The sequence below is a fragment of the Cornus florida genome, unplaced genomic scaffold (genome assembly GCF_030987335.1).
Source record: "Cornus florida cultivar Cherokee Brave unplaced genomic scaffold, ASM3098733v1 CherokeeBrave_3.0.0_Hap2_Chr03, whole genome shotgun sequence".
Taxonomy (NCBI): domain Eukaryota; kingdom Viridiplantae; phylum Streptophyta; class Magnoliopsida; order Cornales; family Cornaceae; genus Cornus; species Cornus florida.
In genome coordinates this window covers 68,130,061-68,146,285 of record NW_026775573.1, presented here as the reverse complement: position 1 = coordinate 68,146,285, position 16,225 = coordinate 68,130,061, and the positions used below count along the sequence as shown (strand labels likewise).

The 16,225-nt window shown below is 39.7% G+C and overlaps 1 pseudogene; it reads right to left on the bottom strand.

Moving 5' to 3' along the window:
* Positions 1 to 307: 307 nt before the first annotated feature.
* LOC132301948 (small nucleolar RNA R71) lies at positions 308 to 405 on the bottom strand (annotated as a pseudogene).
* Between the last annotated feature and the right edge of the window lie 15,820 nt (positions 406 to 16,225).

Below are 16,225 nucleotides of genomic sequence, written 5' to 3'. Positions count from 1 at the left end.
GCCTCCATTTAGAGCACATCACTATTAGATTAAACCACAAACTATTCAAATGCTTCCAAACTATCATGGACTTCCTAGTGAAGAACCTTACAAGCATTTGGATGAGTTTCTTGAAGTGTGTTCCACCGTGAAATACACGGACATGCAGGAAGAGGTTTTAAGACTTAAAATTTTTCCTTTCACCCTTAAAGACAAGGCAAAATATTGGTTCAACAATCTTAGGCCTTTTTCGATAACTTCTTGGGCGGAAATGCAACAAGAGTTCTTGAAAAAGTACTACTCAGTTTCTAAGACCAATGCCATGAGAACTTCCATTCATGAATTTTCTCAAGGGGATGGGGAAATGTTTCATGAGGCATGGGAAAGGTTTAATGACTTGCTTAGGAAGTGCCCTCATCATGACATACCTAAGTGGCAACTAGTCCAATATTTCTTTAAAAGTTTGCCCGATAATCACAAGGGTATAGTTGATGCATCCATGGGTGGTTTTTATCTTGACAAGCATGAAAATGATGTGTGGTAATTGTATGAAAGTATGAGTAAGAATTCAATGCATAGATCCTTATCTTCTAAAAATGGTAGAAATCTAGGTGGAAGGAAAAATGTTGGCTTATATCAAGTTGACAACTCCAATGACATAGTCGCTGAGATAAAATCTTTATCTCAAAGGTTTTATCAATTTTTTATCAACCAAATTTCGACGAATCAAGTATCTTCCTCCCCTAATCATGTTCATCATCGTGCAACTAATGAATCTTGCATGACTTTTTCAAGTGTTTTACATTCTACTTCCAATTGTCCCCATGGACATGTGCCAAGTGAAAACCATGAGCAAGTCAATGCTACATTTGTCAACCAAGGGAATAATCCCTATGGCACTCATTACAATTCAAGTTGGAGGAACCATCCAAACTTCTCTTGGAAAAATCAAGGGGAATGCTCAAACCCTCCCCAATGTTGTTTTCAAAACAAGTATGTTCCACCTCCAATGCAAGGCCAAGGTTCCCAAGGTTTTAGATCATCATCATTTTAATCGCATGGTAATCAATTTTCTAATTCTCATTTTCCTAACCAATTGTCATATTCTCAAGGAAATTCTAGGAGTCCCGTTTTTGAGGCAAAAGTGTTAACCGCTCTAGGTACTCTAGAAGTGAACACTCAATTACTTCATTCCCATTCCCAATCCATTGCTAAACTAGAAACCCAAGTAGGGTAAATAGCTAGTACTTTGAATGCTAGAGAGAAAGGGAAGATGCCTTTGAATGCACCACCAAAGCAATAATGTATTGTGAAGACTCATTCCTCATCGGAAGGTCACACAATCGAACATGTCAATGCGATGACAACCTTGAGAAGTGGGAGAATTGTAGACAACTAAGTGAGTATGTCCAATGAAGAGAGTGAACCGGTGTAACCAAAAGTTGACACCAGTCCCGTTTCACATCCTATTCCTCCTTCATTGCATATGCATGACCCCTTTGTTGACAAAGTAATGGAAAATGATTTAAACAAAGCTTTGAAAGATGATTTGAAAAATTCTTGTGTTGAAAATTCTTCAAAGAAAGATTTTGAAAAAGCTTTTGAGCCTAAAGCTCCATTTCCGGATGCCTTGAAATGATCTATTTCTCTTGACAAATAAAAGACCAAGACTAATGAAATCATTGATGTGTTTAGGCAAGTGAAGATCAATCTTCCGCTTTTGGATGCAATTAAGCAAATTCTGGCTTATGCCAAATTTTTAAAAGATCTTTGCACCCAAAAGAGGAAGAACAAAAGCCAAGCACCAAGAAAAGTGGTCTTGACCGAGCAAGTGAGCTCCATTTTACAACATAACACACTCCCAAAGTTTAAGGACCTCGGTTCACCTACTACTTCTTGCATCATTGGTGACTATGTCATTAATCGGGCTTTTTTAAACTTAGGAGCAAGTGTTAACCTTCTTCCTTACTCGGTATATGTCAAATTGGGCTTAGGAGACTTAAAACCGACGTCGGTAGTTTTGCAACTTACCGACCGATCCATCAAAAAGGCCCACGGTATCATTGAGGATATCTTGATTAAGATTGATAAATTCTTCTTCCCCTTTGATTTCGTTGTCATAGACACGGAACCGGTTCTAAACCCCAAGAACCAAATTCCTGTTATCCTTGGCCGTGCTTTCTTGGCAACCACAAATGCCAACATAAATTGTAGGACGGGGATAATGAAAATCTCCTTTGGGCATAAGAAAATGAAGTCGGACATTTTTAATTTGACCCCGAATTCAATGGACAAGCATGAAGAAGTGTGTGTTGTTAAAAAATGTATTGCCAATGAATGTGATAAAGTTGAGTCCTTGCTTGGAAGTGGAATTTTCAAGAATCTATCTTCAAACTTGAAAGTAAAGAATGTTGTTTCAAAACCTTGTGTTGAAAGGGCATGGAAGCTCAAGAGTTTCCTTGATGAAGGACCGTCAATTCCATTTGATCTAAATCCAACAAGTTCCTTAAAGAACTATTTGTTGGATAAGGTTCAAAGTGTTTTTCACCCCGCCAAGGAGGGGATTTATAACAAGATATTTGATCTGGGCTAAAAGAGCCCAATGTCTTACTAGAGACATTAAAGACTAGCAATGCTTCGTAGGGTTTACAACCCTATTCCTCCCTTATTTCTATTTTACCTTTCAATTCTTGCGTCGTCTATATATATTCTGGGTTCATACACATGGTTAGGGATTTTGATTGGGAATGCATACACTTTCATTCTGAAATTAGGCATTTTGTGACAGTTCGATCGATCTCAAAAAAGGTTCGATCGATCGAACTTCATTCCTGCATCAAACCTGCATATTTCACCTCTCTGTCCCATCGTACGAAATGTTTTGTGATCGATCTGAAATTCTTCTTGGATTGATCTTCACTTTCAACACTTAGAAAATTTTTGAACCCTGCATAAAACAGATCTCTGTCTGATCGTTCGAACTTGTCTGTAGGTTTTCACCTGTTCGATCGATCGAAGTAGCTTCTCGATCGATCTCAGCTTGATCAATCTGTGTCTCTTTGTTGACCTTGACTTTGACTTTGACAGCACTTTAATTTTTAATATTTATTTTATTTTATTTTATTTTCAAAAAAAATAAATAAATAAAAAATAAAAATAAATAAATAAACTGTGTCGTTTTGAGCTTAGATCAATTTGTGAACCCACAAATTGATTTATGTTCGATCGATCGGAGATCTTTCTCGATCGATCGAACTTGTCGAGGGCAGTTTTTAAAATAGGCACCAAGGGTCATTTGGATCGATCTCAAAGATTGATCCAAGACCCTAGCTTCCCTCTCATTGCTGCAACCAACCTTTCCCACCTCCGGCAAGCCTCTAGCGAGTTTTTCGAGCTTCGAAATCCCATCTCCACCCCTTGACTTCATCTCTCTCTCTTGGACCACTTTTCTCGTTGAGTTTTGGTAAGTTTGAGTTGTATTTTTGGATTTCAAGCTTCAATCATATGTTTTAGATGCTTTCCATGGTAGATCTAAGTTTTAATGATGATTTGTTGCCATTTTTGATCTTAGAAGCATGCGTATATATATGTATATATATTTGTATATATTTGTATGTATTCTGATTTCCAATTCGATTTTGGGGGTCCTAAGTGACCATCTTTGTGTTGTTGAGGTGTAGAGGGACCCACAAGCTTGCTTGGGTACCCCCCGTGTCATCCACGTCACAGATCTGTGACTTTTCAACTTTCCCAAAGCATTTTGATCGATCGAAATTTTCTATGATCGATCACTCAAAGATCGATCGAACTTAGTCCTAATCGATCTAACAGAGATCAATCTCACTCAAGTCATGATCAATCAAACTTCACAGATTTGCATATGCACACTTCACACACCATCCTTAGTGTTCATGCTAGTTTCTTGATGCCCAATGCCTGTGTTTTCCACAGTGGATGCATTCCATACTTGCACTATTGAGCATGCTTCACTTAATCACTGTTTATTTGGCTTCGTCATCACTTGCGTAGATTTATGCTTGTTATTCTAAGTTGTCTATCTTATTTGACATACATGTTTCTATATACTGTGCCTTAAATCTTTATTATCTATTATTGACTTTGCAAGTGTTTCGTTCTTTTGCAGGCCATGGCACGGGTTAAGATAGTCACCCATCGACATTATCTGAGGAGGGTATGACAGCGTGTAGAGAAGCCCACAGAGCCCTCTCATACTCGGGATCCAGATCTAGAGCAGCCTGAGTAGTTAGAGGAGCCAGAGGACCAGGTAGGACCTTCTCATATTCAGGACTCACCTCTTGAGCCAGCTACAACTCAGTCCTCATCATCTGATTCTAGATTACAGTCTTCAGATACAGCATCTTCCTCGTCTCATTCTGATGAGGCTGAACATGTACCTTCTCCTTCTCCACCACCGGCACACTATGGCCAGGTCCGAGATCGCCCCCAACCGAAGTTCAGACACCTTTCAGTGGCATACAAGTTTATATTTGATATATCTTTCTCCACCCAGTTAGTCCTAACCTGCGTAGCTTTCGACAACATCGAGTGGCACGGTATTTCAGCCATTCTTGCGCCAATCACTTATCCAGTCTTCCCGCGGCTAGTTCGGATGTTCTTCCAGAACCTTCGGCCAACCCCGGGCAATCTATCAGAGCTGCATACCACTATAGATGGCTACCCCATCTGAGTTACAGTTGATACATTAGCCAGATCTTCTCGATGCCCGCATGTCTGCCCTCCTGAGCTTGATTATCCCACTTTGAGGAGGCCTTCTGACGCAGACATGGACATTGCACTTACAGGCCACTATGCAGCAAGCGAGACATTCGTCACTTGGACTTATTTGCCTAACGAGCTCTGGTTTTACGATTCGGTCTTGTTCCGAAATGTATTTATAGCGGGCCATAAGATCCAGAGGCGTTCAAATTTCTTGGCTGCTTTGCACAGAGTCTCCGCTGGCTACTGGGTATCTATCCCAGCACTCTACTCGAGTGTCATGATGAAGTTCTACACCAACTACATCAGCAAGGCGAAGCACAAATGGGCTAAGTTCTTTCCATTCGCTCATCTTATTACTCAGATCCTGCGGAACCAGCGCTACCCTTTCCATCTAGAGGAGCGTCCCAAGTAGGGGCCTACAGCTTGATCAAGAAGGATTGGAATAAGAGCTACAATGCTCTTATCTGGAGTTTAGAGCAAGACGCAGTAATAGCAGCCAAGGAGGCGGAGTTGGAGGAGATGGAAGCAGCAGCAAAAGTAGCAAATGATCTGGTAGACGCACCGGCGGCTGCGGTACAAATGGATATCAATCTGGAGCAGGAGCCTCCAGCAGAGGAGTTACCACATCACTCTCCAGCAGGGTTGCCATTACATGTCCTGGAGCCTCGTCAGGATGAGCATCATTCTCCTGACCAAGTCATACCTGATGCTCCAATTCCGATACCCGGCCTAGGAGAACGCATTCAAACCTTGGAGGATGTTGTTGTCTCTCTTCAGTTTGATGTGGTTTCCCTCAGAGCAGATATTTCTACACTCCGCTCAGATGTCCTAGCTGTGCTACGAGATATGTCCAGAGATATCCAGGGATCACGCCCCACTCGCCCGACCTCTTTTTCCTGGTCTCTCTATCTCTATATCATCATTTCTATATCTATGATATTTAACTATCCTTTTTGATATTGTTACTATATCTTTGCAGCCAGTCTGTTGGCCCTGACACTGTGATGTACATATTTTTATCTTTTTATACATGTTATCTTTTGATGTCATATCTCTATATTAATATATCTGTCTCTGATTGACTCCATTATCAAGTGCATCCTAGTGACTTCAGTGAGAGAGAATGCTGCCCAAATTTTTCAGGACCACCCTTATTCCTCTCTCTTTACTTCATTTATTATCCCATTTACACTTGTATGTCCACTGTGCAATATTATTATCCCTTTTGTTATCTGATAAGTTTTATCCAAGTGCCATCTTTTCAGGACCACAGTTAATCCCAAATTTGGGGGGGTTATACCACCCACTTTGGATACTTGTGCCCCGACCATTCTTTGCTATAGCTGCAATAATATACTCTTTCCTTTAATTTCTTTACACATTGAGGACATTGTGCCATTTATGTTTGGGGGTAATGGTGTTAATTACAGTATTTGCTTTAAATTCAAAATTTTAAGCATAATTTGTGTATTTAAGGGATTTTCTATGAGTGGTCCATAACTAGCTGTGATTTTGATCATTTGAGGACTATATTGCTTAGAATTTAAAAATCACTTGACTTGAGAGTCCAATACTCCTTGTATACCTTGCGGATGCCATTTAGGAGTAAATTTTTCAAAAGATTGATATCATGCTTGCACTTGTGGTCCAGATCATCCTGATTTTGTGATTATTTTGAGATTCGCTCTACGATTCTACACTAGCACAGGCGTACACTAGCATTCATTTGTGGGGTACATGATTTGTTGATTATTGAATTGGTTATATCCCAATTGAACTAGTAGTGCATTGAAAACTTTCATTCTTGATAAAGGTGGATAACAAACCCTTTTCATTGAGTAGCTGGGATTCTAGCCTCATCAAGTGCCCAAACTCTAGGTTAATAATTGAATATTAAAAATAAAAAATAAAATAAAAAATAAAAAAAAAAAAAGTTACAAAAGCAATAAAAAGTGAGAACTTCTCCAAAAGGTGAGAAGTGGGAACTGATTAGATGGAAGTTATTTTGATTTGTAGCCTAGTTGATTTGAGCTTGTAAGTCCTTATGGGTGTTTGAACACCTAATGCCCTAAAGCCGTCTGGTTTAAGAGTCATTGACCTAACGCTCGACCTCATGGATTGCTAGAAAGCTTAACAGATCAACACATTGCACTATGCTTCCATCTTTGATCCTTAGGATTAGAAAAATAAAATAAAATAAAATAAAATCGAGTTAAAAGAATAAGCGCACCTAGAACAATAAAGCTTTAATAAAAGGTCAACTCTTTGTCTTGATGATCGGTACTAGATTTGTGTGCTAGTTTGAGGGTAAGGATGTGATCATTTCTTTAGTTGACTTAAATAGCAACATATTTTATGCCGGTCCACTCAAAAAGGATTCTAGAGTTGTTTTGATTTGCATGATCATTTTCTTAATGTGTGAAGGACCATACTTGCTTGCTTGGTGTTGAGATTTTGGGAGATTGCTTGGAAAGGGTTAAAAATTTGCATACTTGAGGTAGTTTTCTCCCAATGCTTGTTTGCAATATTGGTGTCTCTTTTATGTGAATGAGCTTAACGTTTGTGTGTATCATTTCTGGAAACCCTCACGAGACTTCACTCGTCCACTAGGGGTAACTTAAGGGTTTGAAAGGCTTGTTGCATGTGCAAAATGCAATCGTGTTCCCTACGAAAATGACGTTATCCATTTATTGCTTTTTAGTTGATACTTGTATAGTCATTCATTTCATTCCTTTACTTCGTAGTTCATTGCTAGGGAATAGTAATATTTAAGTTTGGGGGTGTGATGAGCGCTGAAAAGTGTGTATTTAAACCCCTTAAACTTAGGTATTCTAGGACCTTTATCTATCTTACTTTCCCGTTTTAGACTAATTTCATGTTATTGCCATTTTCAGGCGCTTATCTCCAAAATAAGTTAATTCAGCCAAATAAGAGCCTAAAAGAAGCAATCTCAAGTTGAATGAAAGAAAAGAGCAAAGTGGAAGCAGAATGAAGCAAAGTGTGGAAAATCAACAAGTTCGATCAATCCAACATTCCTTCGATCGATCAAAAAAAGATCAATCTAGACATTTCAAAATAGATCCAAGCCTTTGTCCTTATCCAAAAGACCTCATCATCTTCGATCGATCCAACCTTTCTTTAATCGACCAAAAATATTCGATCTTATCCCCACTTACCACTTTTGTCTCTTTCCCAAAATATCCCGAAATATCTCAGAGATATGTCTTTATTCAAAAAGGTCCCTCCAAGGATGATCGATCTTTGTAGTATTCGATGGATCTCAGCAATGTCGATCTATCTCAAGACAGTTCGATCGATTGAACCTCCTCAAGTCCGAAAAAAAATAAGTTCCAGCTCGTTAAAAGTTGGCTCATGGTGCAATCAATTTAAGGACTATAGTGCACGAATCCAGACCATTGGGTGTGACACTTGAGCCTCATATATAAGGATTTTGAGCCTCTTTTACATCATATACCATCATAACTCAAAGGAGACAATATATCTCACATCTTGGAGAGGAGGCTATAGACTAGAGAGGGAGCTTTTACACATCTTTGGGAGTTCTTCCATTCTTCTAGGGTTTCCATCAAGAAGGAGGTCATTCCTACCATGTAGATAGCCTTTGAAGGTTGGATGACTAATTCAATGAGTGGCTAGACATCTACTTGGGGCTAGAGTAACCCCTAAGTTTGCTTCTTAGACTTAGTGCGTTATATATTTTTTGGGATTTACTTGTAACAAATGTTTTGATCTTAGATTTGTATATATATCTTGTGGTTTCTACTTTATATGTATGGATTAATGCTTTCAATTGATTATCTATTTCTAATCATATGTCTATGTATGCTAGAATGGATAATTCATGTGTTTTTCTTTAGATTTAATGGAATTTATACATGTCTAAGTGTATGGATGAAGTTAATCTAGAGATGATCAAAACATAGTGCTTAATTGAACATTCTTGCAATTTATTTGAGGGTTCACACTTGTTTCTTGATGGATTGTGCCAAACCTTTAGCTTACTTAGTTTAATTTCCTTGTCTTTAGTGTAGATGTAGTGTAGTTGGTTTAGATTCATAGATAGGTGGATGATCTATTCTTATTCCTTGGTGTTCCATACTTATGAATGCAAATGGTATATGTTTCTAGATAGTTGTGTGTGCATAAATTGTGTTTTCATTGAATGGATTTTGGTCTCATTTGATAGGTTGTGCTTTCCATTTGAATTGGCTTGACAATCTCTACTTATTTGCCATCCATGCTTAGTTTCAATTAATGTCACACACACACTCACAAGTTACAATTCAATTTCCCCATTGATATACAGTTGCTAGTGTCTAGTGAAGTCAAGCTTAGAGGTGAGCTCTAGTACTCTAAGTCCTTCCCTCTATATCTTTTCCCTTACTTTCTAAATTGTTACTTTTGCTTACTTTAATTCCAATTGCATTCTAGTTTAATCAACCCAAACAATCTACCTTTGATCACTAGACCTACTAATCCAACTTTGTTTCCTTATCACATTGCCTCTAATCCCTTGGGACGATCCCTACTCACCCTTGCTACGTTAGTAGTAGTGGTAGTAGTGGTTTTTTACAAATTTAAACTTGACCAAAAAGGCTTTTCTTAAACCACACATTCACTACATTATTTTGGCGTATACAAGCGGCTTCGTCAATTATTTGATCTTTATTCCCAGGCTAAGCTTCGGATGATAGGTGTACCTATTTCGGTGGGGATCATGGCTTCGGTTTCGTAAGCTAAAGAGAAAGGAGTCTTGCCGGTAGGGCGTCTTGGAGTAGTTCTGTATGCCCATAGAACATTTCGTAATTCATCCAACTTTTTTCCTTTTTTATCTTTGAGTTTCTTTTTTATACAGGCAAAGATTATTCTGTTAGTTATTTCCGCTTGCCCATTGCCCTATGGGTGATATACAGCTAACATCTTTTGATTGATCCTGTACTTGTCAAAGAAACGCTGAGTGTGTCGATTATCCAGATTTGGCCCATTGTCCATAATGATGGATTCCGAATCTGCATATCAAATTGTTCCAAATGAACTTTTTCACTTGGACGTTAGTTACACTTGCGTATGCTTCTACCTCTACCCACTTGGTGAAATAATCAGTGGCCAATAGGACATGCCTTTTTTGTGACGTAGTTGTCTGTAAAGGTCCTACTACGTCCATCCCCCATTGGGTGAATGGCCATGGGCTGCTCATAGTGTTTATTTCTTCTGAGGGCTGACGGACAAGGGGGCATACCTTTGGCATTTGTCGCATCTTTAGGAATATTCTTCTCTTTCCCTCACCGTGTGGGGCCCGAAGTAGCCTTGAGTAAGAGCTTTGTGAGCTAGCGATCTGCCTCCGGGGTGATTCCCACATTCCCCTTCGTACAGCTGTTTCAGTACTTCCCTCGACTCCGTAGGGGTTAGGTATTTAAGGTAGGGTCCGGAATGCGATCTCCTAAAGAGCTGCCCTCCTATAATCGAGTATCTAGCAGCCTTTATTCTTAATTGTAGGGCTACTTCCTTATAATTGGGTAGTTCTCCTCTTTTAAGGTAAGCTAGAATAAGATCTATCCAGCTTGGTTTCCATGGAATGAGAAGTACCTGTACTCCTATTGTGATGCTTAGTGTATCTAGGACATCAATGGGGATGACCCGGGTTAGTGATTCATCTGTTATGGACGTTGTGCAGGCCAGGCGATCGGCTATCGGGTTTTCCTCCCTCAGGATTTGCTGAAACTCAATTGTGTCAAAGTACTTCGCTAGGTTTTCAGCCTCTTCCCGGTATACACACATTCTTTCTTCCTTGGAGGCATACTCTCCTATCACTTGCTTGGTGATGAGCTGTGAGTCACTATGAACTCTAAGATATTTTACTTAGAGTTCCTTGGCCAGTCCGAGCCCTGCCAAAAGTGCCTCATATTCTGCTACATTGTTTGTGCCTGGGAATTCTAGCCGAATCGACTGTTGGAGTTTGGTCCCCTCGGGAGTTCTTATTTCTAAACCTACCCCAGCTCCATTCTGGCTGGAGGACCCATCAACATATAACTCCCAATAAGGGTTTCCTGTTACTTGTTAATCTTCTCCTAGATCAGTATCCAAGAGGAAATCTTCAATCACCTGCCCTTTCTTCGAGGTGCGTGATTTGTACCGAATGTCAAAGGAGCTCAGCTCGATTACAAATTTGGAAATCCGTCCTGACAAATCTGGTTTATTGAGAATTGCTTTGATCGGATGCGTTGTGGGGACAATTATCTAATGAGCCTTGAAGTAATGCCGAAGCTTTCTTTTGGCCTGGACTAGAACAATGATGATTTTTTCTACCATTGAATATCTATTTTCTACGTCAGTCATGGCCTTGCTAGAGTAGAAGACGGGGTGCTGCTTTTTTCCCATTTCTCTTACTAGAGTCGAACTGTTCACTGATTAAGATACTGCTAGTTAGAGGTACAATGGTTCTTCGGTTTCTGGGGCAGATAAAATCGGGGGGTTTTTCATGTATTCTTTAAGTTTCGCGAAGGCTTCTCGTTGCTCTACCCCCAAAATATCTCTTTTTTTTTTACTTTGATCGCATTGAAGAATGGTCTTCATTTGTCTGACAACCTAGATATGAAACGGCTGAGAGCTATTATTCTCCTGGTGAGAATTTGAACTTCTTTCATGGTTCGGGGATCTTTGCTTTAAAGCAGTTTTGCCAACTAGGTAGGACTTGCCTCTATTCCCCTCTTGTTTACCAGGTGACTGAGGAACTTGCCCGAGGATACTCCTAACGAACATTTCGCTAGATTTAACATCATTTTATTTTCTCTAAGAGTATCAAATACATCTTGCAAGTGCTGCCGATAATCCTTCTTATCCTCCTTTTTTACAACCATATCATCTATGTAAGCTTCGACTGTTTGGCCGATCTACTTTTTAAACATTTTATTGATTAACCATTGATAAGTAGCCCCGCGTTTTTCAACCCCGAAGGGCATAACCTTATAACAATAAGTCCCATGTTCAGTAATGAAAGAAGTCTTCTCTTCATCTGAGGGGTTCATCGGGATCTGGTTGTAACCTGAATAAACATCAAGGAAAGTTAGTTTTTCATACCCGGTCATAGTGTCTACCATCTGATCGATTTTGGGAAACAGAAAGCTATCTTTCAGGCAAGCTTTGTTCAGGTTGGTGAAGTCGATGCATACTCTCCAATTGCCATTCTTTTTCTAGACAACCACTACATTTGATAGCCACTGAGGATACTGGACTTCTTTAATAAACCCTGCTTCTAAAAGTCGGTTGACCTCTTCAGCAATGATTTTGTTCCTTTTGGGGGCGAATCTCCTCTGCTTTTGTTTCACTAGGTGATGGCTCGGGTCTATGTTTAGGCTATGACAGGCTGTCCGTGGGTCAATTCCTGGCATATCACAGTGATTCTAAGTGAAGATGTCGGCATTCTGCCTTAAAATCTCTGTCAGCTCCTTCTTTTCCTGGGCTAATTGGAGTGTCCCTATATAGGTTAGCTTGTGCTCATCCCCTACGACTATCTGCACTGCCTCTAAGGGTTCTTTAGTCGGGCATTCCTCTTCTAGGTCCTCTCTCACCTTGGAAGAGGAAGAGCCCGGTAATTGCTATTTCAGGGATTGCTTACCCTTATCAATTGGACAAATCGTTGTGTGGTAATGTAATGTTTCCATTTTTTTCATTTTTTATTTTTGGAATTTTTCGTTATTGCAAGGGCATTTTCGTCTTTTCACGTTTTGCGTGCCAGACACCATAGGGTGTGCCGGGTGTGTCAGAGAGTTGATTGGAGCATTCCATTGAGTTTAGTACTCTTGGGAATGTAAGGGTTGCCATTTCGGTATTTTTTTGTTTTTCGGGCCGAATGATCCCGTGTGGGACCCGCTACCGGAATTGTCGTGTACGGGAGTTTTGGTGGGGTTCATTTGCATACCAATTATTTTATTTCATGTGTTTTATGTAGCATTTGTGTGGTTTATATGTGTGTATGATAAATATGTGGTAGAAAAGAAATGAAGTAAAGTAAAAAAATGTAAGGGGCCCACCATTAGTGCACTTAAGGCCGTGAGACCACATTTTTTTGGTCTCATTTTTTTTCTCTCTCCCCGGCTAGCTCTCTCTCTCACCCATTTCCTTGCATTTTTCTTTTCTTTTCTCAAACAAACTTCAAACTTCAATTAATCTCTAACCACTTGGAATTTTTGGGTGTCGTTTGCAGCAAATCGAAGAGCTCAACGAGATCTTCAAGTCTATATAAGCAATTTCAGCTTTTGGCCTCCCCATGAATTTCAAAATTTTGGACCCATTTGGGGGTTTTTGCATCTAAGTGAGGTAGGGGTTTCTAATTCACATTTTCTTGGATTTTAGTGAATTATCTTTCATTAATTGTTATAAAGCATGCCTAAATTTCATAGATTCTTGCAAAGGTGACTTAATTGTTATACAAGTGATATGTGGTTATGTGTTAATTGTTATATAAGGAGAAAGTATGCTTAAATGATGTATATGAGATATGTGATTATGTGTTAGTTGATGTTTGGTGTATAAGCATGCCTATAAGGAATAAAATTTGTGCCTCGTATGTTTACGATATTAAATCAATGTTGAATGAAATCATGAATTACACATTTTGAAATTTATTATGGAAAGCATGTGTGAAATTCAATAGTTGGATTGTGTTTAGAAGCATGAAGCATTCATGTATCCATTAGGAAAGAAAAAGAAAGGGAAAAGTGTTTTTTTTTTTTTTTTTTTTTTTTTAAAAAAAAAAAAGCAAATGAAATCATTTTGAGAAAAATTATTTTTTTGAAAAGTATTTGTGAAAACCGGACGCCTAGGAGGCACCTAGTGGTCCGTGATGTTAGTGTAGTCTAGAAGGGACTGTGGTTGAGTTAACTAGGCCTGATGCAATGCCTTGGAGGTGCCTTGTGGTCGTGAATAGTTAGCCAATCCCCCTTTCGTGATGCTTGGAGGTGCCTTGGGTCAGATTACACTAACGATTTAGAAGTTGAAACGGTAATGTTTCGGAAATGTGGAGCGACATGGGCATGGCATTGCACTTCATTGGGATACACGGTATATTTGTGACTTGGATGACAATTGTGGTTATATTTGACGTTGTGATTATGGATTATATCCCCGGTATAGTATGGTCCCGTTCTCTTGATTTCTATTCTCTATGTGAATTCATGGGGTCATAAGAGGTGTATCTTAGGCACCTCCTACTGAGCATTTAGCTTACCTCATTATTTAACATTTTTTCAGGTCATGGAAAAGAAGTGGCTGATGATGGTTCACCACAAGCTTGAAGGGGGATAAGAGTTCATTTCTTTTGTTATCTTTTGTATTGTGAACCATTCTTTTATAAAAGTATCATCTTGAAATGTATCAAGTTGTAAAACATGGCATTGTAATTTAATTCTTGCACCCTTGATAACATCTTGTTATAAATTGTAATAAGTGGAAGAACTATGTTTTTCATATATGAAATGAATGGTAAATGTTGTAGCAACATGATGAATCGTCGATGCTTTTTAATTATAGTCTGAAGTATCATTTTTAAAGTGTGTTGGATTAGGTTTAGAACAGTTTTAAGGTTTTTACCAAAGCCTCACTTTATTTTCTCAATCGTAGCATTCCAGTAACTGAACCTCAGCTCGAAAACCCATTTCAGTCGATTGAAATGGGCACTTCGACCGACCGGTTCTTCCAGTAGCCACAGCTACTGTTGAGAAGCATAATCGGTCGACCGGTTTGCCACTTCGGCCATCCGAAGCTCTACTTCGGTCGACCGAACTGTGCTGCCCTGTTCCATTTTATTCCTTTCTCCAGCAAAATTCATCCAAAGTTGTGGGAAGTCGCATAGAACCTTTGTGAAGCATGATTATGACCTAAGAATGACGTTTTTGGCACTAGACATATCGGGATCGACTTAGGTGACCTCAGGTTCGGGGAAAGACCCGGCTAGTAGTTCGGACTTACGGGTTCAGGTCGTTATCGGTAGCATTCCTTTGCCATCATTTGATCCCCCGAAATATCGATAACTTCTTTACCGTTTGGACCAACGCACCTCATGACTTGATGTAGAGTTGATGGGACTCCTTCCATGCGGTGGATCTACCCTCAACCCATTAACAAATTGTAGGTTGGATAAATATCCATAACCACAAAGTTCTCTTTCAAAGATCTTTTGGCCGTAGTGACTGATAGTGTGATTATACCTACGGGTTCCACTCTTTTACCGTCGAACCCTACCAGGGGGTTCCTGGTGGGGCAAATTTGATCTGCAGCCAGTTTTAGCTGGTCCAAAGTCCACTTCGTTATAATATTAGCACTACTGCCAAAATCAATAAGTACTCGTCTAATCAAGCAATTGGCCACTAGCAAGCTGATTACCAATAGGTCTTCATGTGGGTGTTGTACCCTTCTGAGATCTCCCTTGTGAAAGAAAACCTGTATCAGATTAGGTCTGCAGCCAACAACATTGATTTCGTCAATCCTTCATACCTTATGGGTTTGCTTGAGCTGAATCCTGTAAGAATTCTCTGGTTACTTGTTTTCCTCTAGACGACCATGAATCGTATTATTTACCTGGACAGGATGGTTTTTTGCGACTACCTTTGGAGTCGTCCGGGTTCATTCATGCTACCTTTGCTGTCCTAGGCTAATCAGGTTGTTTGCCAATTCGCCTTTAGCTATTAGTGCCTCCACTTGCCTTATCAAGCTCCTGCAATCATTGGTTAAATGGCCAAAATCACTATAAAACGCACAATGTTTACTTTGGTCTCTCTGCTCCATTGGTTGTCTGATCGGAGGTGGGATTTGAAAGATGTTTCTCGCCTTAGTCTCTTGATACAAACTAGCCAGCGTCACTTTGAGTGGTGTGATCTTTTCAGCCGTTCGAGACTTCTTCTCGGGGGCTCTTCCTTCGATGCTCGGAGGTTCCCGATGGACTCTTGACGTGCTTGGTCGCTCTTTTGGTCTGCTCTCCACAGTGATCAGAGATGCCCTTTGCTACCTGGTTACTTCATTTTCTTCAAGCCTAATATAATTTTGTGCTCATGAATTCAACTCTGACATGTTAGCTGGAGTTTTCTTTACCAGAGAAGAGTGGAAATGTGAGCCTTGTACCATGGCTATCTTGAATGCCTTTATGGCTGTATCCTGATTGCAATCTGGAATGCCAAAAGACTCTATGTTGAATCGAGTAAGGAAGGCTTATAGGCCTTCTCCCTTCATCTGCTGAATCGTGAAAAGACTGGCAATGGTTTTTTTTTCTGTTTCTTGTTTCCGCAGTACTGGGCTAGAAATGCTACGCACAATGATTCAAAGTTTAGAATTGACTTGCATGGTTCATTTTTGAACCACTCCAGGGCCACCCCTGTCAAACTTGATGGGAATATTTTGCACATGAACGGATCGTTATGTGCTTCTAGTGTCATTTCCTGAGTGTAATGGTTTAGGTGCTGGAGAGGGTCTCCAGTTCTATTGAATTTAATGA